At 37.3% G+C, this 24984-nt stretch overlaps 1 pseudogene; it reads left to right on the top strand.

Moving 5' to 3' along the window:
• The first annotated feature begins 1730 nt into the window (after positions 1-1730).
• Positions 1731-6753, top strand: LOC143690150 (electrogenic aspartate/glutamate antiporter SLC25A13, mitochondrial-like; annotated as a pseudogene).
• Positions 6754-24984: the final 18231 nt, after the last annotated feature.

A 24984-nucleotide genomic window follows, 5' to 3' on the forward strand; every position in this document is an offset into this window, starting at 1 on the left:
AGAATTAGTACCAATCCTGTTCAAACTCTTCAAAAAAATTGAACTATCTAACTCATTCTATGAAGCTAACATCACCCTTATGCCAAAGCCATGTTCTTTTAATCCAATCTTGTGGGGCCAGGCCTATTGTTTAGTGAGAACTTTTGATTAGGTTGTTTCCATGGAGATGTGACCCTGCCCGTTCAATGTGGGTCTTAATGCAGTTATTGAAGTTCTTTAAGAGGGAGACATTTTGGAGAAAGCACAGATGCTTAGAGAAGTTAAGAAAGAAAATGCCCCAGGAGATGCTAAACTAGGAGATGAAATCCAGAGTTTTGCCCCAAGAAGCTAAGAAAGGACGTTAGAATCAGAAGCTGCATACATCAAACTGGGAGAAATGACCAGCAGATGCTACCCATATGCCTTCTCAGCTATGCTGGTTTGAAAGGAAGTATGCTCCCAAAGAAAAGCCATGTTTTAATATAAATCCCATTTCATAAAGGTAGAATAATCCCTATTCAATATTGTATGCTTGAAACTGTAATCAGATCATCTCCCTGGATGATGTGATTTAGTCAAGAGTGGTTGTTAAATGGGATTAGGTGATGACATGTCTCCACCCATTTGGGTGGGTCTTGATTGGTTTATTGGAGTCCTATGAAAGAGGAAACATTTTGGAGAATAAGAGATTCAGAGAGAGCAGAGAATGCTACAGCACCACGAAGCAGAGAGTCCTACAGCCAGTGACCTTTGGAGATGAAGAAGGAAAATGCCTCCTGGGGAGCTTCATGAAACCAGAAGCCAGGAGAGAAAGCTAAGATGACGTCGTATTCACCATGTGCCCTTCCAGCTGAGAGAGAAGTCCTGACTGTGTTTACCATGTGTCTTCTCACTTGAGAGAGAAACCCTGAACTTCATCAGCCTTCTTGAACCAAGGTATCTTTCCCTGGATGCCTTTGATTGGACATTTCTATAGACTTTTTAAATTGGGACATTTTCTCAGCCTTAGAACTGTAAACTAGCAACTCATTAAATTCCCCATTTTAAAAGCCATTCTGTTTCTGGTATATTGCATTCCAGCAGCTAGCAAACTAGTACACCAGCTGACAGAGGCATTCCAGATGCTGGCAGCCATTCTTCAGAGTCCAGGTATCATCTCGTAGATGCCTTAATATAGACATTTTCAATGACCTTAGGGCTGTAAATTTGTAACCTAATGAATCTCTTTTGTAAAAGCCAATCCATTTCTGGTGTATTGCATACTGGCAGCTTTAGCAAACTGAGACAATCAGCAAAAAATCACAAGCCATACTAAAACTCAAGGAAAAAATGGTACAGTCAAAATAACTGATCAAAAGTCAGAGGAGATATGGAATCTGGAACAACTAATGAAAGATGTGCAAACAAATCTGAGTGAATTCAAAGAAATGAAGGAAAATGTGTATGTTAAAAAAGAATATTAAGAAGACACTAGAAGAACATAAAGAATTTTAAAAGAATACATTGAAAAATAACAGACATGGAAATAAAAGACACTGTACATGAAATTAAAAATATACTGGAGCCCAGCCAATAGGCTGGCAATGCCTGCATGACCTGTGCTGGCAAGACAGAATGAGAAAGCAGGCCAGACACTCACACTGCCAGGCCATATCTCATCTTCTGCCACTGTTAGGACAGGAAATGAGCCATCCAGATTCATAGTGTGAGCAAGTTAGTGAGTAGGACCCACTGCACCCCCATCCAGGGGCATGAGAGCTGCCAAGGTGGCTTTAACCAAGAAAGCAGATCTAGCTGAGCTTAGCACAATATTTCTGAGGTATGCAAGCATTGTAAAATATTTTTTGTGGCTCCCAATGACTTTGTCACTCGATACTTAAACATTTTTGGAGAAAGTCAAACTTTTCCAAAGACTTTGCTATAGTGAATCAGACCAAAGGTGGATGAATATCCTTTCAAGAATTTGTTGTATTTGAATCTGTTCTGTGTGGCTTTGGTACTTTGTTCATGGTGGCATTTTAGCTGTTTGACAAAGCTGGCAAAGGAGAGTTACTTTTGAGGATGTTAAGCAAGTTTTTAAACAGATCGTAATTCATCAACATATTCCATTTAATGCGGATTCAGAATTTGTGCAAATACATTTGGGAAAAATAACTTGACATATGCAGAATTCACTCAGTATTTGCTACAGATACAACTGGAGCATACAAAGCATGCATTTGTGCAATGCGACAACTCCAGGACCAGAAGAGCTACAGTCATCAACTCTGAGTCATCGTGATCACTATCAGTCTCTGTGTCTTGACACCTTTCATGGAAGAATGTCTAGTAGCTGCTGCTGGAGGTACCACATCCCATCAAGTTTGTTTTTCCTGTTTTAATTAATTTAATTAACTCATTAACAACATGAAACTTATTAGAAAGATCTACATCACTTTGGTTGGCAACAGGAAAGATATAGAGGTGACTAAGGAGGAGTTTATTCTGGCAGCTTTAATTTGGTCAGGTTACACCCCTGGAATTTGACATCTTGTTTCAGGTAACAGATTTATAAGAGCCATGGGGATGGCTGACCTTAGCAGATATTAAACAAATTGCTTCTCTGGAAGAGGGAATGCTGCCCTTTAACTTGGCTGAGGCCCAGAGGCAGAAGGCCTCAGGGGATTCAGCTTGACCAATCCTCATACAGGTTGCAGAGTCAGTTTACACATTCACTGTAGGTTCTTTTGCTGGAGCTATTGAAGCCACTTCCTGTATCTTGTTGATTTTGTAAAAACTCAAATGTAAAACCACCGTTTCACTGGTTTTTCTTTTGTAGGAGAACTTATGTATAAAAACAGTTTTGATTGTTTTAAGAAAGTGCTATGCTATGATGGCTTCTTTTGACTTTGTAGAGGTCTCTTGCTGTAGTTATTGGGAGTTGCACCAGAGGAGGCCATAACTCTTGCAGTGAATGATTTTGTGAGGGATAAATCTATGCATAAAGATGATTCTGTTCCACTCGCAGGAGAAATTCTTGCTGGAGGTTCCCAGGTAATTTTCACATATGCTTTAGAAATTATCAAGATCCATTTGCAAGTTGCTGAAGATATCATCACTGTCCTCAAGTTAGTGCTTTGTCTGTTGTGCAAGACCTAGGATTCTTTGGGGTCTACAAGAGTGCCAAAGCATGCTTTCTGCAAGACATTGCTTTCTCGGCCATCTTCTTTCAGTCCTAGGCTCATGTGAAGCCTTCCTTTGCAAATGAGGATGGGCAGATGAGCCTAGGAAGCCTGCTCTTACTGGTGCTGTAGCAGGTTTGCCTGCAGCATCTTTAATGATCCCTTCTGATGTTATCACAATGAGATTGCAGGTGGCTGTCCACGCTGGCCAAACCACTTACAGTGGAGTTATAGACTGCTTTAAAAAGAAATTGCAGGAAGAAGGTCCAAAAGCTTTTTGGAAAGGAGGTAGTGCTTGTGTATTTTAATCCTTGCCCCAGTTTGGTGTGACTTTGCTTACTTATGAATTGCTACAGCGATTGTTTTACATTGATTTGGGGGGAGTAAAACCAATGGGTTCAGAGCCAGTTCCTAAATCCAGGATCATACTGCTTGCTCCCAATCCTGATCACATTGGGGGCTACAAATTGGCAGCTGGAATATTCACAGGGATTGGAAACAAATTTAGACCTTATCTACCTCAGAAGTTATCAGTGGAGTTCCTAGAAGGATGGACCTCAGGATGTTGCTGTAGCTTTGTTGTTACTGCAATAAAGAATGCCCCATCTCAAATTGAAGCAACAGTTCATTCTTTTCTCTTCTGTGTCCTGTTTAAATTCAAATTGGGACTTGTGGTAGTTAGTTAGTTGTCAACTTTGCCAGGTGAGCGGACCTAGTTTTGTTGCTGAGGACATGAGCCAATGGTATGTGAACCTCATCTGTTGCTGATTTACATCTGCAGTTGGCTAGGAGGCGTGTCTGCTGCAATGAAGGACATTTAACTTAATTGGCTGGTGCTTAAATGAGAGACTGCAATGTAGCACAGCCTAAGCAGCTCAGCATTCCTCATCTCAATGCGCTCGCGCTCGTGACTCAACCCAGGCCTTTGGAGATGCAGAAAGAAGTCTCCCCAGGGAAAGTTGTTGGAACCCGGGGGCCTGGAGAGAAGCCAGCAGAGACCATCCTGTGCCTTCTCAAGTAAGAAAGAACCTCAGTGGAAAGTTAGCTGCCTTTCCTCTGAAGAACTGACAAAATAAATCTCCTTTTATTAAAAGCTAATCTGTTGGGCAGGCCATGGTGGCTCAGCAGGCAGGAATGCTTGCCTGCAATGCCAGAGGACCCAGGTTTGATTCCCGGTGCCTGCCCATGTAAAAAAAAAAAAAAAAAAAGCCAATCCATCTCTGGTGTGTTGCATTCTGGCAGCTAGCAAACTAGAAAAACAGGGCTTTTTATAAAGTAAAGTCATATATTTTTTTGTAATTTTTAAACTAAATCATTGTGAAATTATTAATAAATACTATTTATTAATAATAGTAGTACAATTTTAATATTACATACAAGTGAAGTTTTGGTCAATGGTAAGATGATCTGGAAGATGGAGCAAATGTGATGAGAAATCAGAGCTTTCTCCTTGGACTGAAATTGTAATTCCAGAGAGGCTTCTGAAAGGTATATCATGTTGCTGAGGACAAAATATTTTGTACATGTTTAAACTGGTAGTAAACTGAATGCATATTTATAAAACTAAAAATTATCAGAAATAGCCAGCCTGTCTTCATATTTTAAATATGCTGTCTCTGAATTATTTTATAAAGACTTTACATGAAACGTGGTTTTTTCCAGTAATGAAAATCACGTTAAAGGTGTTTAGTAATCATACTCTCTTATTTCTGGGACCAAGACTACCAAGGAAAAGTCTTTGCACTTTAGGCAAATACTTTTGGGGTTTTATTATATGGACAAAGAAACTCAGACATTGTACTGCCCCCGGGTACACTAATCTCAGATAACTGTATGCCTGCGTGCTTCAATATATACTGTAGAAAATGCATTCACCCGCTTGATTGGTACCTAAATCTTCACCCTACCCCATGGGTTTCAGTTTGCTAAAGGTTTTGGAATGCAATATAGCAGAAATGGATTGGCTTTTATAAAGAGGATTTATTAAGTTACAAGCTACAATTCTAAGTCTCTGAAAATGTCCAAATTAAGGCACCAACAAGAGGATACTTTCTTGGAAGAAAGATGGTTGGCATTGGGGTTCCTCTGCCACATGGGAAGGCACATGGCAATGTCTGCCATCCTGCTCTCCCAGCTTCTGGTTTCAAGAGCTGCTCTCTCAGCTTTTGGCATCTCCTGGTGTGTTTTCCCTCTCTAAGCATCCATGGGTCCTCTCTTATCTTCTCTAGGGGAAACTCTGGATTGCATCTCTTAGTTAAGCAGCTCCTGGGGAATTATCTGTCTCCAAACATCTGTGTCTTCTCCAAAATATCCCTCTCTGAAAGGATTCCAATAAGCAGATTAAGACCCACCTTGAATAGGTGGGGGTCACATTTCCATGGAAATCCAAAGGTTCCACCCAACAATAGGTCTGTCCCCATAAGATTGGTTTAGAAGAACATGTCTTTTTCTGGGGGTACATAACAGTTTCAAACCAGCACCCTATGTAATTGGCATCCATTTGCTTTTTAACATTTTTTGTTTATATACATGGGCAGGCACCGGGAATCGAACCCAGGTCTCTGGCATGGCAGGTGAGAACTCTGCCACTGAACCACTGTTGCCTGCCTAACCATTTGCTTTTTTTTTTTCCCTGCAGACGTGAATTTATTTTCCAAAACGAGTTTCATTTAAGCAAAATATAAAATTTAACACTTGATATTCTTCAACCACATTACACTGAATTCAAACGATCAGAACCTTATGATGTTAGATCTCTGGTGCTAAGTAAGATCCTATGTTTCAGCTGATACTTCTTATCTATAGCTAGATGTTTGGAATTACCTGGAAAGCTTTCTTTTTGAAAATCACCTTTTCTGAGGTCTAACTGATGTATAATAAATTACACACATAAAAAGTGAACACTTTGGGGCGCATAGGTAGTTCAGAGGTTAGAATGCCCGCCTTCCATGCGGGAGACCCGGGTTTGATTCCTGGACCATGCACACACACACACCCCAAAAAAGTGAACACTTTGACAAGTTTTAACATATGTATACAATCATCAAGATTGTAAACATATCCATCATCCCCAAATTGTGGGGCTCACAGTTCATTGTTGTTGTGTCTTTTTTTCTTTGAACATTTGTTCCCCCTATTATTTATTTTTATTCCATATGTTTTACTTGTCTGTTGACCAGGTAGATAAAAGGAGCATCAGATACAAGGTTTTCACAATCACTCAGTCACATTGTGAAAGCTATATCATACAATCATCTTCAAGAAACATGGCTACTGGAACACAGCTCTACATTTTCAGGCAGTTCCCTCCAGCCTCTTCATTACATCTTGAATAACAAGGTGATATCTACTTAATGCATGCATTTCCTAATATAACTTATGTAGATAGTTTGATTGAACGTTATAAGTACTTGGAATCTCAGGTAGGACTAGAGATTTTGTTGGTTTGTCCAGAGTGATGCCCCGATGAATACCAGAGTGATTTGATCAGTGAGTGGAAAAGTATTTGCAAGCCCCCTTTGGGGAATGGTGAGAGTGGGGAGAAATTCAACTTCCCCAAGTCGAAGTCTTGATATTCTCACAAGCAGTGGGGACAACCAAAGCTGTAGGCTGAGCCCCCAGTCTTGGGGTTTGTTCATATGAAACTTTACCCCATAAAGGATAGGTCAAGTCTACTTAAAATTTAGGCCTAAGAGTCACCCCCAAGAGACCCTCTTTTGTTGCTCAGATGTGGCTTCTCCCTCCAGCAACATGATGAGCTGTCTCACCATCCTCCCCCTCTCTGCATGGGACATGACTCCCAGGGGTGTGGACCTTCCTGGCAATGGGGGACAGAGATCCTGGAATGAGCTGAGACTCAGCATCAAAGGACTGAGAAAAACCCTAGAATGAGCTGAGACTTAACATCAAGGGATTGAGAGAACCTTCTCGACCAAAAGGGGGAAGAGTGAAATGAGACTAAGTGTCAATGGCTGAGAGATTCCAAACAGAATCAAGAGGTTATCCTGGAGGTTATTCTTATGCATTAAGTAGATATTACCTTGTTGTTCAAGATGTAGTGGAGAGGCTGGAAGGAACTGCCTGAAAATGTAGAGCTGTGTTCCAGTAGCCATGTTTCTTGATGACGATTGAACAATGATATAGCTTTCACAATGTGACTCTGTGAATGTGAAAACCTTGTGTCTGATGCCCCTTTTATCTACCATATCAACAGAAGAGTAGAACATATGGAATAAAAATAAATAATAGGGGGAACAAATGTTAAAATAAATTTATTTTGAAATGCTAGTGGTAAATGAAAGCGAGGGGTAAGGGGTATGGTATGTATAACTTTTTTTTCTCTATTATCATTTTATTTCTTTTTCTAAAGTGATGCAAATGTTCTAAGAAATGATGAATATGCAACTATGTGATGGTATTAAGAATTACTGATTATATATGTAGAATGGAATGATATCTTATTGTTTTGTTTGTTGTTAATTTTTTTTAATTCAAAAAAAATTAAAAAAAAAAAGAATGACCACCAAGATAACCTCTCGACTCTATTTGGAATCTCTCAGCCATTGACACTTTGTCTCATTTCACTCTTACCCCTTTTGGTTGAGAAGGTTTTCTCAATTCCTTTATGCTGAGTCTCAGCTCATTCTAGGATTTCTGTCCCATGTTGCCAGGAAGGTCCACACCTCTGGGAGTCATGTCCCATGTAGACAGGGGGAGGGTGGTGAGTTTGCTTGTTGTGTTGGCTGGAGGGAGAGGCCACATCTGAGGAATAAAAGAGGCTCTCTTGGGGGTGACTCTTAGGCCTAATTTTAAGTAGGCTTGACCTATCCTTTGTGGGGTTAAGTTTCATATGAACAAATCCCAAGACTGGGGGCTCAGCCTATAGCTTTGGTCATCCACACTGCTTGTGAGAATATCAAAAATTCAACTTGAGAAAGTTGAATTTTCCCCCATTCTCACCAGTCCCCGAAGGGGACTTTGCAAATACTTTTTTATTCACTGATCAAATCACTCTGGGATTTATCGGGACATCACTCTGGACAAACCAACAAAATCTCATGTCCTACTCAAGGTTCCATGTATTTATGGTGTTCAATTAAGCTGTCTACATAAGTTATATTAGGGAATGCACTAGTCAAAATATAAACTTTGTGCCAAATACACATTTTTTTCCTGAAAATAGATGGTAATTAATATTTTAAAATTTCAACTTATGTATGAGACTGAAGCAAAACCATTTGCTTTTAAAATCTACATTATCTTAAATCATGTTTAAGGAAAATATAGTCTAATATAGATTGTTATTTAATTTGTGGTGCCTAGCATGATATTTAGACTTGTGTTTGTGAAGGTGGAAGTAAACTATTTTTTAACACTTTTTTATTGTGAAATATAGCATATATACAAAAAAAGCAATAAATTTCAAAGTATATTGTAACAAGTAGTGATAGAAAAGATTTCAGAGTTTGGTATGAGTTACATTTCACAATCTCAGGTTTTTCCTTCTAGCTTCTCTGAGACACTGGAGACTAAAAGAAATATAATGATTCAGCAGTTATACTCATTTGTTAAATCCTATCTTCTCTGTTATAACTCCTCTTTCTCCTTTGATCTTTCTGCCAATCTTTAAGGGTATTTATGCAAGTATTTTTTTTTGTTGTTGAGATTTCTGCATCTATGTCCATTAGAGAGATTCTGACTTTTTCTTTAGAAACGGGTGTCGATAATTTGGGAGAGGTGTTGAAATTAATTAATGTTCTTGGAGAGGCTGAACCTTCTGCATTTCAGGACTTCTCTTGTTTAGGAACCCATGATAAGTAGGAATTTCTAATTGAAGCTTGCATAAGAGTGGCCTCCAGAGTAGCCTCTTGACTCTATTTGAACTCTCTCAGCCACTGATACCTTATTTTGCTACAGTTCTTTTACCCCTTTTGGTCAGGAAGGCATTTTGATCCCATGGTGCCAGGGTCAGGCTTATCCCTGGGAGTCATATCCCACATTTCCAGGGAGACTTTCACCCCTGGATGCCATGTCCCACATAGTGGGGAGGGTAATGATTTTCCTTGCAGAGTTTGGCTTAGAGAGAGAGGCCACATTTGAGCAGCAAAAGAGGTCCTCCAGAAGTAACTCTTAGAAATAACTATAAACTTGGCTTCTTCTTGACTTCTATATTGCATTTGTAAATTTGATCATTCTTTATCATGAAATGCCTTGCTCCATTGTATAATGGTTTAGATTGTTGTTTATTCTAACTCTCAATTGCTACTTTACAGTTTATATTCTTCATTTTTGTCTCTACTCTCACTTTCTAGAAATATTTCCTAAGGTTCAGTCCCTGGCTGTCTGCTGCAGTGGGAAAGTTAAGCTGCTGCTACCTACTAGCTAGAACTAGAGGCCTGCTTTTTATAGCTTCAACCAAAACTCTGTTAATGACTCTGAAATTTCCAATTGCAATGTCTTGACCATGCTTCAGAACTGTCTACCAGATACATACTGCTTCAAATAAATAAAATCAGAAACGAGAAGTGGGGTGTCATGGTCAGGTTCATGTGTCAACTTGGCCAAGTTGTGGTACCTGTTTGTCTGGTTGGGCAAGTGCTGGCCTGTCTGTTGCAATGAGGACATTTCATAGAATTAGATCATGACCATGTCAGCTGCATCCACAGCTGATTCCATTCGTAATCAGCCAAAGGGGAGTGTCTTCTGCAATGAGTGATGCTTAATCTAATCATGGGAAGCCTTTTAAGGAGGATTCAGAAGAGACAGGTTCTATTCCTGCTTTGGCTGGTGAGCCTCTCCTGTGGAGTTCATTCAGATCTTCCATCAGAGTCATTGGCTTCACAGCTTGCCCTGCAGATTTTGGACTCTGCGTTTCCACATTCACGTGAGACACTTTTATAAAATTTATATTTGTGAGTGTTCCCTGTTTATTCTGTTTCTCTAGAGAAACCTAACTAATACACAGGGCATCACCTTGGACCCCAAAGAAATAAAAATGATCATAAGTAGTTACTATGAACAACTGTATGCCAGCAAGCTATGCAATTTAGATGAAATGGACAACTTCCTAGAAACACGAACAACCTATACTGCAAACCAATCACAAGTATAGAGATCGAATCAGTCATCAGAAATCTACCGACAATGAAAAGCTCAGGACTGCATGGCTTTACAGATGAGTTTTGCCAGACATTTCAAGAAGAATTAATACCATTCCTGCTCAAACCTTCCAAAAAGTTGAAGAGGAGGGAACACTGCCTAACTCATTATATGAAGCCAACATCACCCTAATACCAAAACCAGATGAAGATTCTACAAGAAAACTTCAGACCAATCTCTCTAATAGACATAGATGCAAAAATCTCAAAAAAACAAAAATACTGCAAATCAAATTCCACAGCATATTAAAAGAATTATATGGCATGACCAAGTGGGCTTTATTCCAAGAACACAAGGGTGGTTCAACACACAAAATCAATTAACATAATATGCCACATTAACAGATCAAAAGGGGAAAACCACATGATCATCTCAATTGACACAGAAAAGGTATTTGACAAAATTCAGCATCCTGTCATGATAGAAACACTTCACAAGGTAGGAATCAAAGGAAACTTCCTCAACATGATAAAAGGCATATATTAAAAACCCACAGCTAAGCATCATACTCAATGGTGAGAGACAAAGAGCTTTCTGTTCTAGTTTGCCAGCTGCCAGAGTGCAATTCACCAGAAATGGAATGAATTTTAAAAGGGGGAATTTTATAAGTTGCTAGTTTACAGTTCTAAGGCCATGAAAATGTCCTAATGAAAGCATCTACAGAAATGTCCAATCTAAGGCATCCAGGGAAAGATACCTTGATTCAAGAAGGCTGATGAAGTTCAGGGTTTCTCTCTCATGTGGAAGGCATATGGCAGACATGGCATCATCTGCTAGCTTCCTCTCCAGCTCCCCGGGAGGCATTTTCCTTCTTCATCTCCAAAAGTCACTGGCTGGTGGACTCTCTGCTTTGTGGTTCTGCGGTGTTCTGCTCTCTCAGAATCTCATGGCTTTCTCTCTTGTTGTTCTCTAGCTTTTTCTAAAGTGCTTCTTTTAAAGGATTCCAGTAAAATCCATCAGGACCCACCTGGAATGGGTAGAGACACATCTCTACCTAATCCAGTTTAACAGCCACTCTTGAGTGAGCCACATCCCCATGGAGATAATCTAATCAAAGTTTCCAACATAGTACTGAATAAGGATTAGAAGAAACTGTTGCTCCCACAAGGTTTATTAGGACTAAAACATGGCTTTTCTAGGGTACATAAACCTTTTCAAACCAGCACATTTCCCCTCCAAGATAGGGAACGAGGTAAGGACACTTACTGTTACCATTTCTACTCAACATTGTGCTGGAAGTTCTAGCTAGAGTAATTAGGCAAGAAAAGAAATGAAAAGCATCTAAATTGGAAAGGAAGAATGAAAACTGTCATTATTTGTAGATGACATGACCCTATATTTTAAAAAATCCATTAAAAAAAATGACAGCAAAGCTACTTGAGCTAATAAGCAAGTTAAGTAAAGTGGCAGGATACAAAATCAACACAAAAATCAATGGTGTTTTTACATACTGGTAATGAGCAATCTGAGGAGGAAATCAAGAAAAAAATTTCATTTACAATAGCATGTAAAAGAATCAAATGTATAGTAATAACCCTAACCAGAGATGGAAAGGAGTTGTACACTGAAAGCTATGGAACTTTGCTAAAACAAATCAAAGAAGACCTAAATAATGGAAAGACATACCATGTTCATGATTGGAAGGCTAAATATCATTAAGATTGCAATTCTACCCAAATCCAATGCAAAATCAATCAAAATTCCAACAGACTACTTTGCAGAAGTAGTTCATATCAGCTTCATTCATATCTCTAGTCAAAGTCTGATCACTTTTTCAACTTTTATGAGAGTTGCTATGTGGGATAATGCTGGCTTTCATAGCTTCAGAGCTCTAACTCAGAGTCTCAGGTATAATGTAAATACTCTAAGTTTCTGGGAATGACCAGATTATATACAAACATCTTAGTATCTCAGAATTTACAAGTAAGAATTACAACTCCTTAATATACGTGATACTGTCAGTGCTTACAAACTTGGACCCTTTACAATAGGCCCTGACCTGATATCCCATGTTCTCAACTTCAGTTTCTCCATATTTGTACATTATTAACTATGATTGAAGTTGATAATGTTTGAAGTCCATATTATTGAAGTCTTATAATATTCGTCTTTTTGTTTCTACCATTTCATTCAGCTTAACATCCTTAAGGTTTATTTACCTAGTGGCATGCTTCACAACTCCATTCCTTCTTGCAGCCTCTCAGTAGTCCATTTTAAGTATATACCACAATTCCCCCTTCCTTATCTCAGTCCTTGTACCCTTAGGCCACCTCCATCCATTGTGAATCATGAATACTGCCCCCATAAACAACAGTGTGCAAATGTCCATTTGTGTCCCCACTCTCAGTTCCTCCAGGTATATTACTAGCAATGGGGTTACAAGATCATGTGACAACCTCACCACTAGCCTCCTGTGACATCACCATGCTGCCCTCCAGAGGGGCTGCACCTCTCAATTTCCCTACCAACAGTGAATAGGTACATTACTTTCTCCACATGCTCCTTAGCACTTGTTTCTCTCTGTTCATTTATTTATTTATTATTATTATTATTATTAATTATTATTATTATTTTGCATGTGCAGGCACCAGGAAACTAACCTGGGTCTCTGGCTTGTCAGGCAAGACCTCTGACTGCTGATCCACTGTGACCCGCCCACTCTGTTCATTTTTAAACTATTTTATGTGCACATCATACAACCCAACCTGAGTGTATAGACATGCCTTCACCACCATAATCTATATGATGACATTTCCTTTTCTTCCACAAAGAATTCTTACACCTCCCCCATGGCCCCACCTGTTGACATTTAGTTTCAGCATAATGTCTTTGTTACATTCAGTGGAAGCATATTACAACGTTACTGTTGATTATAGACCTTAGCTTGCATTGATTCTACTTTTTCCTGTTTATCATCCATTTTCAACACGTTGAGATGTTCTTCCTCATGATGAAATGTTTTTGTATTTGTACATTTAATCACCACAACTGTCCACTCTAGGCATTTCTAAGTTATACCATCTCAGTCTTTATCCTCTATCTTCATTCTCATTTCATATGTGCTCCCAGCCCCTCTCTCTCAACCATACTCACGTTCAGTTTCATTCAGTGTGCTTATATTATTGTGCTAACATCAGGTAGTATTGTCCTATCCATTTCTGAATTTTTACAATCAGTTCTGTTACACAATCTGTATTCCTTCAGCATCAAATGCCCAATCTCTACCCTATTTCTATCACTTGGTTTAACTCTCAAAGTGCAGTCATTAATGGAGTTCATAATAATACAGTATTTCACTCAGCATAAGGCCCTCAATGTTCATCCATGTTGTAACATGCTTCATGATGTTGTTCTATCTTATAGCTGTGCAATATTCCATCATATGTGTATACCACACCTTGTTTAGCCACTCATTCATTGATGGACATTTGGGCTGTTTCTATCTCTTGGCAATTAAATAATACTGATACAAATATTGGGGTACAAATGTCTATTTGTGTCCTTGCCTTCAGTTCCTCTGAATATATACCTAGTAATGGGATTGCTTGATCATCTGGCAATTCTACGCCTGGCTTCCTGAGGAGCCATTAAATAACCTTCCCAAACAGTTGTGCCATTTTACATTCTGACTAACAGTGGGTAAATGTGCCTCTTTGTCCATATCCTTTCCAGCACTTGCCATTTTTTTTTATAATGGCCATTCTGTTGGGTATCAGATGAGATCTCATTGTGGTTTTGATTTGCATTGCCCTAATAGCCAGTGAAGTTTCCATGTGCTTTTTAACCATTTGGATTTCCTCTCCTGAAAAGTGTCTGTTCCTGTCTTTTGCACATTTTTAAATTTGGTGTTTGTCTTTTTGGCTTGGAGTTGAAGAATCCCTTTATATATTCTGGATACTAAACCCTTATCTGATATGTTGTTTCCAAATGCTGTCTCCCATAACATAGGCTGCCTTTTTACTTTCCTGACAAAGTTCTTTGGTGCACAAAAGTATTTAATTTGAGAAGATCCTATTCATCTATTTCTTTTTTCAGTGCTTGGGCTTTGGGTGTAAGGTCTAGGAAGACACCACCTATTACAAGATTTATAAGCTATTTCCCTACATTTTCTTCTAAAAGTTTATGGACTTAACTTTGATGTGTAGGTGTTTGACCCATTTTGACTTAATTTTTGTGTGGGGTGTGAGATATGGATCCTTTTTCATTCTTTTGCATATGGGTAGCCAGTTCTCCAAATACCATTTATTAAGGAGGCTGCTCTGTCCCAAGTGGATGAGTTTGACTGCTTTATCAAAGATCATTTGTCCATAGATGAGAGGGTCTATTTCTGAACCCTCAGTTAAATTCCAATGGTCAATATCTATCTTTATGCCAGTATCATGATGTTTTGACCACTGTAGCTTTGTAATATGTTTTAAAGTCAGGTAGTTTGAGACCTCTCACTTCACTTTTCTTTCTCAAGATATTTTTAGCTATTTGGGGTCCCCTGCCCTTCCAAATAAATTTGGTTATTGGTTTTCCTATTTCTGCAAAGTAATTTGTTGGGGTTTTAATTTGTATTGCAGTGAATCTATAAATCAATTTGTATAGAATTAACATCTTAACTATATTTAGTCTTCCAATCCATGTACATGGTACACCCTTCCATTTATTTAGGTCTTCTGTGATTTCTTTTAGCTATTTCCTGTAGTTTTCTGTGTATACATCTTTTATATCCTTAGTTAAATTTATTCCTAAACATTTTATTCCTTTGGTTACTATTGTAAATGGAATTTTTTTTCTTGATTTACTCCTCAGATTGCTCATCACTAATGTATGGAAACACTGCTGATTTTTAGGTGTTGATCTTGAACCCTGCCACTCTGCTGTACTCATTTATTAGCTCTAGTAGCTTTAGTGTAGATTTTTTTGGATTTTCAATATATAGTATCGTGTCATCTGAAAACAATAAGAGTTTTACTTCTCCTTTCCAATTTGGATGGCTTTCATTTCTTCTTATTATAATTTTTTTTTGTCTAATGCTCTGGCTAGAACTTCCAGTATTTGGAAACAGTGGTGACAGTGGGCATCTTTGTCTTGTTCCTGATCTTGGGGGAAAGTTTTCAGTCTTTCCCCATATGTATGATGTCACCTGTGGGTTTATTTCAAATATTCCTCTATCAAGTTGAGGAAGTTCTCTTCTATTCCTATTCTTTGAACTGTTTTCATCAAGAAAGGATGTTGAGTTTTGTCAACTGCCTTTTCTACATCAATTGAGATGATTATTGGTTTTTCCACTTTGACTTATTGATAGGATGTATTAAGTTAATTTATTTTCTTGTGTTAAACCAGCTTGCATACCTGGAATAAATCCCACTTGGCCATGGTGTATAATTCTTTAAATGTGCTGTGAGATTCAATTTACAAGTATTTTATGAAGAATTTTTACATCTGTAGTCATTAAAGGGATTGGTCTATAATTTTCTTTTCTGGTAGTATCTTTGTCTGGCTTTGGTATTACAGTGATGTTGGCTTCATAGAATGAGTTAGGTAGCTTTCCTTCCTTTTCAAAGTTTTGAAGAGTTTGAGAAGGACTGATACTAATTCTTTCTTGAATGCTTGGTAGAATTCACATGTAAAAGCATCTGCCCTTGAACTTTTCTTTTTGAGGAGCTTCTTGATGGTTAATTCAATCTCATTACTTGTGATTGATTTGTTAAGGTCATCTGTTTCTTCTCAAGTCAAAGCTGGTTGTTCATGCCTTTCTATGATGTTGTCCATTTCATCTTTGTTATCTAGTTTATTAACATATAGTTGCTCATAGTATCCTCTCATTACCTCCTTTATTTCTGCCTGGTCAGTGGTTATACTCCTTCTTCAATTTCTGATTTTATTTATTTGCATCCTCTCTCTCTTTCTCTCTCTTTTTTTTGTCAGCCCAGTTAAGGGTCCATAGATTTTATTGATTTTCTCAAAAAACCAACTTACAGTTTTGTTGAGTTTCTTGATGTGTTCATATTCTCAATTTCATTTATTTCTGCTCTAATTTTGTTATTTCTTTCATTTGTTTTGGAGTTAGGTTTCTGTTCTTTCTCTTGTCCTCCAAATGAACAGTTAATTCCTTGATTTTTGCTCTTTCCTCTTTTTTAATATAGGCACTTAAGGCAATAAATTTCCCTTTCTAAAAGGCATCTATCAGATGCCTTTGCTGCATCTCATGAATTTTGATATACTGGGTTTTCATTTTCATTTTCTTCAAGATATTTACTGATTTCTCTTGTAATTTCTTCCTTCACCTCTAGTTGTTTAAGAGTGTTTTATTTAATCTCCATATATTTGTGAATTTTCTGGCTCTCTGCCTGTTATTTTTTCCAACTTCATTCCATTATGATCTGAGAAGGTGTTTCATATAATTTCAATATTTTTACATTTATTGAGACTGGCTTTGTGACCCAACATATTATCTATCCTTGAGAATGCTCCGTGAGCACTTGAGAAAAATGTGTATCTTGATGTTGTGGGGTGTAATATTCTGTAAATGTCTGTTAAGCCTAATTCATTTACCATATTATTTGAACTCTCTGTTTCCTTATTGATCCTCTGTCCAGATGTTATATCCATTGATAAAAGCTGGGAATTGAGGTCCTCAACTATTAATGTAGAGGTGTGTACTTTTGCTTTCATTTTTGTCAGTGTTTGCCTAATGTTTTTTTTGAAGAACTCTGTCTTGGTGTATAAATATTTATGGTTGTTATGTCTTCTTGTTGAACTGCTCCTTTTATTGATACATAGTATCCTTTGTCTCCTAATTGTTTTACTTTTGAAGTCTAATTTGTCAGATATTAGTATAGCTACCCCAGCTCTTTTCTGGTTGTTGTTTGCATAGGATATCTTTCCCCAACCTTTCACTTTCTACCTATTTTTCACCTTGGGTCTCAATTGAGTCCCCTGTAGACAGCAGATACATAGGTCCTGTTTTTTAATTCATTCTGGCAGCCTATGTCTTTTGATTGGGGAGTTTAATCCATTAATATTTAATGTTTTTACTGTAAACGTGGCACTTTCTTCTACCATTTTGTCTTTTGTGTTTTTTAATGTTATATATATATATATATATATATATATATATATATATATATATATATAGTTCTTTTTACTTTTACTGATAGTCTTCATTTTTACACTCATCTCCAGACCTCTCTCTCCTGTCTTTTCCTATATACTTGTAGTACTCCCTTTAGTATTTCTTTCACAGCCCATTTCTTAGTCATGAATTCTCTCAGCTATTCTTTGTCTTAAAATATTTTGATCTCCCCTTCATTTTTTTCAAAAATTGATCTGACTTTATTACTATTTTGCTCAGCAATATATTTAGAAAACTCTGGTCAAGGGATACTATAAGTTAGAAACTTATGATATTTCTACTGATAAATAATTTAGGTCATTTTTCATGTGTGATTGCCATGAAAAAGAGTTTAAAAATGAAGAACATGAAGTACAAGACTTTGGAGTGTAGGGAAAAGTGGTAAGAAATAGGAAAAAGAAGATAGGGGAATTGCTAGGGAAATAAAATACAAAATTATCTTATGAAAGAAAAGGAAGATCATCTTAAGAAGTATTGGTGATAAATAATATCAGATAGCATAACAATTTAGGTGAAGATTGAGAAAAACTTAGCTTTAGTGATGGAGAAATCCTTAGAGACCTTAAAGAAAATCCCTACAGGGCTAGTATGCCAAGGGATAATCTGAGTGGAAGAAAAAAAGCTGAGACCCCAAAGAAAAGAGGAAAAGTTGGCTAGTAATATGCAGAATCTAAGATACAGGGGATATCTAAAAATATGTTTTTCCTACAATTCAATACTTTGAGCATTGAAAAATTTTAGTAATAGCCTATATTCTTCATTCAAACCAAGGAAGGACATTATAAAATTATATTCTTTTGTTATATATTTTTAAATAAATCATTTAATGAATTGAACTTTGACTAATACTTGGTCATCTTTTTGTCTCTATTACTGGTGTATGTATATTCTTGATTTTCCTGTACTAAGGCATATGCCCTAATTTTGGGTTTGATTTTGGGACAATTATAGTTACAGAGATCTGCAGCAAATATCTGTGACAAGGTAGGGAAATTGCTAAAGTCAGACACTTATAATTTTGGTGATCTCTACTCCAACTACCTGACTTTCCACATTAAGGAATTCAGGCTGAGAAATTAAGTGACTGTTAGTTCCTACAGGTAGTCAGATCAAATCAGGTACTAGCATCCCTGGGTCTTCTGACTTCTACCTCAGGGTCCCATATTCACACCACATCACACTATGTTGCTTTTGGTGATATTTTTCTAAAATTATTACTGATGTAATAACAAATTAATAGATACTTAATACCTGAGGGAAGGGACAATTCTATGAAGAAACCTCTGAAAAATAAGGGATCCTAAATTTTTTGTCGACAAAAAAATTAAAACATGCTAGCTTTTACAATTAAATCTAAGGTTACTCCTGTGCTTTCTTCCTAAAATCATTATCCATTCTCTTCAAAATGATGTACAGCAGGACCCTGCCCTTTGAACCTTCATTTTCATCACAAATAAATCAGCCACATTCTTAAACATTTGCTCTTTTAAATAGGCAATGCTGCAAACTCCTGTGGCCTGAGTATCACCAATTTTATGGAGATGAAGTTCTCCCCAATGACATTTTTTTTTGCAATAAAAGAAGCTTTATTCATGACATTTAATTAAACAAATAATAAATTACTAAAATGTCTTACCTATAACTTTAAAATTGATGATCAAACAAGATATAACCACTTTGACATTTCTGGTGATGGTGCAGTAAAGCTGAAATAATTGGTTTTCCTTTTCCCCTTCATTTTTGAAGGACAGTTTTTTCTGGGTATAGAATTCTTGGTTGGCAGTTTTTCTCTTTCAGAATCTTAAATATATCATACCACTGCCTTCTCATCCCCATGGTTTCTGCTGTGAAATCCATATATAGTCTTATTGAGCTTCCCTTGTATATGACAGATTGCTTCTCCTTTTCTGTTTTCAAATTCTCCTTTTCTTTGACATTTGACAATCTATTAGTAAGTGCCTTGGAGTATGTCGATTTAAATCTATTCTGTTTGTGGTACACTGCACTTCTTGGAACTGTAATTTTATGTCTTTCAGAAGAGATGGGAAATTTTCAGTGATTATTTCCTCCATTAGTCTTTCTACTCCTTTTCTTTTCTCTTCTCATTCTGTGACACCCAGAACACATATATTCATGTGCTTTATATTATTCAATTCCATGAGACCTTACTCATATTTTCTCATTATTTTCCTTATATTTTCTTTTGTGTGTCAGATTTCAGACATCTAGTTCTCTAGTTCATTAATCCTTCCTTCTGCCTCTTCAAATTTATTGTTGTAGGGTTCCATTGTTTTTTCACCTTTTCTATTGTGCCTTTCATTCCCATAGCTTCCATGATTTGTGTTTTTCAAACTTTTGAGTTCTTCTTTATGTTCACCCAATGTCTTCTTTATATCCTCCCTCAATTCATTGATTTGATTTTTTTTTTTTGGGGGGGGAGCATGGTCCAGGAATCAAACCCAGGTCTCCCACATGAAAGGTGAGCATTCTACCACTGAACCACCATTGATTTGATTTTTGATGAGATTTTGCATGTTTCTTTCAACATCCTGAATTAGTTGTTTCAATGCTTGTATCTCATTCGAAGTGTTGGTTTGTTCCTTTGACTGGTCCATATCTTCAGTTTTCTTAGTATGACTCATTATTTTTTTTGCTGACATTTAGGCATTTGATATCCCTAATTAATTTATTCTGGAGATCATTTTCATTCTTTTAGCTAGGGCTTTCTTGCTGGACAGCTTTGTTCTCCAGCTGTTCTTTGACATTCAGTTCAATTTATTCTAGACCTCCAGCACAGGCTATTTTAACTGATCAGAATTTTTCAGTTCCTGTCTTTCTGTTTCTTGACCTACTTATATGGAGTCTTTCTTTTGAAGACAGTTTCTTCAGATATTATAGACCACAGTCAGATTTTATTTCAGTCAAGACAGAGCCATCTCTCAGGAGGAGAGAGTAGCCAGCATCAGTTTTTCCTGAGGGTTAGACAAACAGCTTGTCAGACTTTCCTATGAAGCCTCTAGACTCTGTGCTTTTCCTATCCTGCCAAGAATGTGGCACTTGTATGCCCACAACTTCCCACCAGCTTAAAGTGATGCATTGCCTTTAATTTCAGCAGAATCTCCCTGCCAGGGGCATTGTTGAGACAGAGGCTGCAATAGTAGGCTAATAGGCAGGCTTTGATTGCCTCTGTTTTCCAGCCACTAGGGCCTGAATTTCCTGAAGAAGGGCTTCCACTTCTCTGCCACCCTTTTCTTGGGGTAAGAAACCCCTTTAGGGAATTAACCCCTTTCACCTGACTAGGTCTCTCAGTCATGCTTTAGTTCCACCATTGCCTGAGGCAGTGCTGGAGCCTGAGAGGACTTACAGTTCTACCCATTGAGCTATTAAAAGGTGCTTGAGTTGGTACATGTCTCTATGCATCCCCAGGTTTTGTGTGCCTCCTTTTATTGGGGTCTAACCCTTTTCCAGTATTTTAGGCTGTCCAACTCAAAAACCTCTTTTTTTTCCCCATCAGTCCTGCCCCTTCTCTGCCAGGGCAAAAACTCCTGGTTCCTTTACTGCTTATTCCAGGTTCATCTGTGCTCAGGGCTTGTTTTCAGTAGTCAGAATTTGTTAATTAATTCCACAATTAGAGCTTAGTTGAGCTAAGCTTTTGCTACTAGTAAAATCTGTTTCCTTTCTCCTTGGGGAACCAGACTGTCATGCCTGTGGGGAAGCAGCACCAGCTTCCACAACTTGGGAGACTTACAGTTCTGTGTGGGATCTCAGACTGGTGTATGTTGTATGTCCAGTCACTGATGCCACCCCCACCCACCCCCAGCAGTTGTTCTGTATAGTTGCTGACTATTTACTAGCTGCTCTGGAGAACAAACTAAATTCCACACCTCTCTATGCTACCATCTTGCCCCATTTTGGTCATTTGATTTTTTTATAAAAACAGTCTCTTCAATAGATGATGCTGGGAGAACTGGATATCCATAATCAAATAATGAAAGAGGAATCCTATTCAAAAATTAACTCAAAAACGGATCAATGACCTAAATATAAAAGAATGTAGGGAAATGTTTTAAGATCTAATGATAGATGGTTGTTTTTTAGACTTTACACCCAAATAAATTGTAACTCCTCAAAATCAAATACGTCACTGTTTCAAAGGACTTTGTCAAAAGGATGAAAAGGCAACAGGCTCAAAGGGAGAAAATATTTGGAAACCTTGATATCCAGAAGATATAAAGACATCCTACAATGTGACAATAAAAAGGCAAAGGACAATTAAAAAATGATCAAAAGACATAAATAGACATTTTTCCAAAGAGGAAATATGGATGGCTAAAAGCATGAAAATATGCTCAACATCTCTAGCTGTTAGAGAAATGCAAATCTAAACCACAATGAGAGATCATCTCATACAAACTAGAATGACCACTATTAAAAAAAAAAAAAAGCAGAAAACTAAAAGTGTTGGAGAAGATCTGGAGAAATTGGAACACTTATTCAGTACTGGTGGGAATATAAAATGGTACAGGCACTATAGAGGATGGTTTGGTGGTTCCTCAGGAAGCTAAGTATAGAGTTGCCTTACTATTCAGCAATCCTGCTTTTTAGGATATACCCAGAAGTTTTGAATGCAGGGGTGTAAACAGGCATTTACACGCCAGTGTTCATAGCAGCGTTATTCACAATTGCCAAAAGATGGAAACAGCCCAAGTTTCCATCAACAGATGAATGGATAAACAAAATGATGTATACATATGATGGAATATTATTCAACAGTAAGAAGGAATGAAGTCCTGAAGCATGTAACAACATGGATGAATATAATGTGACATGAAAAAGTCAGATATAAAAGGACAAATATGATATGATTTCACTAATATGAACTAATTATAATATGTAAACTCATAGCCATAAAATATAGAATATGTTACCAAGATACAGAATGAGACTGAAAAATGGGGAGTATTTGCTTAATATGTACAGAATGTTTAACGAGGTTGAACTTTATGTTTGAAAATGAACAGAGGTGCTGGTAGCATGTTATCATGAGAATAAGTAACAGTGCTAAATGGTTGTGAGTGGGGTGGAATGTCACCAGAAGGAAAGTTGGATGTTAAAACATGGGAATGAATTACACAGTGAATCTTGTGAACAATGCCCATTATTAATGTACAAATAGAAGATTCTCCCATGAATTAGAGCAAATGTACAACACTATTATAAGGAGTTAATAATAGAGGGGTATATGGAGAAAACATACCTATTGCAAACTATGGACTACAGTTAACAATAATATTTTCATTCTCTTTCATCAACAGTAACAAATGTACCTCACCAGTACTATAGGTCAATAATATGGGAGGATAAGGAGTATGGGAGGATTAGGGTTTTCTTTTTATTTCTTTCTGGAGTAATGAAAATGTTCTAAATTTGTTCATGGTGATATATGCACAAGTATGTGATGGTACTGTGAGCCAGTGGTTGTATACTTCAGATGGTTTCTATGGTGTGTGAGTATATCTAATAACATTGTATTGTAAAAAACACAAATAAATGCCCCTTATTAACACAAGGGCAAGAAAAATATTTGACAAAAATAACTGCCCATTCATGATAAAGACTGGCAAACAAGGAATAAAAGGAAACTTCCTCAAGTTGATTAAGAGCATCTATAAAAACCTATGGCTTAATAGTTATGCTTTACACCTAAGAAAGAAAACAAGGTAAAGATGTCTGACCTCATTAATTCTATACAACATTTTACTGGTGTCCTAGCCACTCAATAAGGCATAAATAAATAAATAAAGGTCATAAATTGAACAGAAAAAGAAATAAAAGGCATAAAGTTTGGAATGGACAAAATAAAACTGTCTTTACTTGCAGACAACACGATTGTGTATGCAAAAAATCTATTTAAACATCTATTGGAATAGTTACATGAATTTAATAAGGTTGCAAGATGCGAGGTTGATATATAAAAATTAATTTTATTTCTATATACTATATACAATCAGAAATTGAAACTAAAGAAGCAATTCTATTTACAATAGCATCAAGAACATGAAATACTTAGAAATAGGACTTCCAACAAGATGGTGGAACAGGAGAGACTGAGTTCACCCAGGCTCCATGCAATAATGAAAGAAGGAGCTGAAAAATGACCAGGACATCAGTTCCAAAGTGTGAGTGACAAGAGAGGGCTTTCATCTCAAACTAGGGACAACCTGATTGAAAAAGTGGACATATTAGGACAGAGAGAATGGGATGAGTGAGCTCTGTCACAATTCCAGACTACCCTGCCGCTGACTAGGGAGACCTCAGGCATATGCAGCTGGAGAGGCAAGGCTGGGGAAGCTGCAGAACTGTGCATGACAATTACCCACCAAATATTTCTGTACTGGCTGTGGCCTGGGGAAGCTGAAATACCCAGTCCCTCAGCCCAAGATCATCCCAAGTGAAAGTTTGAGAACCACCAGAACAATTGGCCATGCAAGCGGTGAGCCCTGGCTGGAATTACATGGGGTTTCCAATTAACTTAACCAGCACCTATAATTAGGGACTACAGGTGGGCCTGAGGAGAAGTAGCGGCTCAAGTACGCCATCTTCTGGGAGAAGCAGAAAGTTCAGTCTAGCAAATTGCCTATCTGCCTAAATCTCAATAGTACTTTAAGAAGAATTGCAATACCTACATGAGATCCAGGGCTTATTTGGGGAGGAAGGATTGGCAAACTAAGTTCAAAAAGGGACTTTTAATGTAAATAAAATACAAAGACATAGACACATGAAGGAAATTAAATTTCAAAATAGCCTTATTAAGAATGTAGATGCTCCATGTGCAACCAAGAAACATAAAGCATGTTAAGACTTGCATAGATATGGCCTAGTGAAATGAACTAATTTAATTACCAGAATGAACATGAGATTTGGAATAACTAATAAAGGAAGTTCATAGTGACATAAAAGATATCAGAACGACACTGGAAGAGGGTAAAGAAGAATAAGAAAGAATAAATAGAAAAATAGTACATCTCATAGAGATGAAAGATACTGTAGATCAATTTAAAAGTATGCTAGAGACATATAACAACAGATTTGAAGAGGCAGAATAAAAATAAGTAAATTAGAAGATAGGGCAATTGAACTTGAGCACATCAAAGAACAAATGGCAAGAAAGATGGGAAAAATGGAACCAGATTTCAGGAAAACAAGAGATAACACAAAATATACAAATAAATGAATTTTCAATGTCCTAGAAGGAGAAGAGAGGAGTAAAGGGATAGGAAGGCTAGTTGAAGAGATAATGGGAGAAAACTTCCCAACTCTTAGAAAGACAAATATGCAAATCAAAGAAGACCAAGGAACCCCCAAATAGAATTAATCCAGATAAGCCTACTCCAAGACATGTACTGATCAGAATGTCAAATATTAAAGAGAAGCCAAAAGTAATAAGGCAGCAAGGAAAAAGTGATTCACTACATATAAGGGAAACTGTGTAAGACTGAGCTCAGGCTACTCAGCAGCCACCATGGAGGTGAGAAGGCAGGGATATAATATATTTATTATTCT

The sequence above is a fragment of the Tamandua tetradactyla genome, chromosome 7, assembly GCF_023851605.1.
Source record: "Tamandua tetradactyla isolate mTamTet1 chromosome 7, mTamTet1.pri, whole genome shotgun sequence".
In the NCBI taxonomy this organism is placed as follows: domain Eukaryota; kingdom Metazoa; phylum Chordata; class Mammalia; order Pilosa; family Myrmecophagidae; genus Tamandua; species Tamandua tetradactyla.